The sequence below is a fragment of the Pinus tabuliformis genome, chromosome 6 (genome assembly GCF_031772625.1).
Source record: "Pinus tabuliformis cultivar Carrire ecotype Pingquan chromosome 6, CPIR1, whole genome shotgun sequence".
Taxonomy (NCBI): domain Eukaryota; kingdom Viridiplantae; phylum Streptophyta; class Pinopsida; order Pinales; family Pinaceae; genus Pinus; species Pinus tabuliformis.
This window is the reverse complement of record NC_142292.1, coordinates 2,000,291,615-2,000,293,448: the sequence shown is the minus strand read 5'-3', so window position 1 is coordinate 2,000,293,448 and position 1,834 is coordinate 2,000,291,615. Positions and strand designations below refer to the sequence as shown.

The following is a 1,834-nucleotide window of genomic DNA, read 5'->3' as shown; positions in this document are numbered from 1 at the left end:
TATATATATATATACATACATACATACAGATATATATATATATATCTGTATGTATGTATGTATAGATATATATATATATGTATGTATACATATATGTATGTATACAAACACACACACACACACACACACACACATATATATATGATCATATGTCATTCATGGTTTCCAGAGGTCAGTGTTACATTTGCACAGAAGTTTAGATATCATTCAGATATCTAAACACCAAACAACAACAACATTGAGATTTTTCTTTCACTCAACCTATAACATATTGCATCTGTCTTCATCAATGTTCTTCTTCCAAATGTTATCAACTTATGACATTTCATTTGCAATATTTGGTGCATTTTCTAGCTATAGGTCATTTATAGATTATAAATGCCTTCAGACTTTCACTTCTAATGGAGTATTCAACTGAACATATTGATTCTCTTATACATAATTATTTTTCCCTCCACCCACCTTTCATAACTTCCATAACCATTAGGTAGGGACCTGCAATTTCAATGTTGCTTTGCTTGTTTAGTAAAATATTGTCGAGACTTTAATTTATTGAAAGTTGTAGAATTTACAATTTATGAAGTTTCAAGGTCTAATTTTAAGAGTCTAATTCTTTAAAGGGTGCTAGCTCAATGGAAGAGCACCTGCTTTATAAGCAGGAGGTTGGTGGTTCGATTCCATCGTGCCCTGACATGATCCATGTGGAATGAGCTTTTGACCATCACCATTGAGCTTTGGTGACATTTTTCAACTGTCACCAAAATCTGAAATGGTGACGGTCAATGAACGCCACCATATATATGCATCAATAGTGAAGAACCTTAAAGGTCTGTAACCATAAATCATTTTTGTTGATATGAAATGGTGACAGTCGATGTGCATCATTATAGTCATTATTCATGATGGACCTTGAATGTCACCACACCACCTATACTTATGGCAATGTGGCTTTTGGTGAGGGTCAACGAACGTCACCATCTATATGCACCAATAGTGATGGCCATAAAAGATCCATCACAATAAATCATTGTTGTTCATATGAAATGGTGACGGTCACTATCCATCATTATAATCAATATTTGTGATGGACCTTTAATGTCACCATGACACCTATAACTTTGGTGACACCACCTATGGTGACGTTCAGTTTTTTGTGATGGAGGTTATTGTCTGTCACCATTGATCATATGAAATGGTGATGGTCGCTATCTATCCTTATAAATAATTATTGGTAATAGAATTTGAATGTCACTACAACACCTATACTTTTGGCGACGCCACCTTTGGTGACGTTTTGTTTTTGGTGACAGAGGCTATGGTCCATCGCCATTTCTCATATGGAATGGTGACGATCACTATCCATCATTATAAATCATTATTGGTGATAGGCTTTGAATGTCACTACAACACCTATACTTTTGGCGACATCACTTTTGTTGACGTTCAATTTTTGATGACGAAGGCTCTTTTTACCGTCACCAATGAGCTTATGGTGACATTTTTCGCCCCTCACCAATGTCCTTTTTTCTTGTAGTGAATGATTGAAAAATGCTTACTAAGTTTTCAAATAAATTTTTTTAAGAAATATGTGTTGTGTGATATAGTAGAGATGGAGGCATTACACATACCACTCAAAATATTATTTTTATTCAATATGAAGGTTTCATATGATGTAAGGGAAAATACTTATAAATTTGTGAAAGATAGATAATGGTATAGATTGGAACCAATGGTGGAGATTGAGCTATTAACATTAAGTATCCAAGATCAATAAGAAAGTGGTAGTAGAAATGTTGATAGCAATAGCCAAGTTATGATATGTACAACTAGATAA

At 33.9% G+C, this 1,834-nt stretch overlaps 1 non-coding gene across 1 annotated transcript; it reads left to right on the top strand.

Moving 5' to 3' along the window:
* The first annotated feature begins 618 nt into the window (after window positions 1-618).
* Window positions 619-690, top strand: TRNAI-UAU (transfer RNA isoleucine (anticodon UAU)). The gene has a single exon. It is a non-coding gene; the product is annotated as a tRNA-Ile (tRNA).
* Window positions 691-1,834: the final 1,144 nt, after the last annotated feature.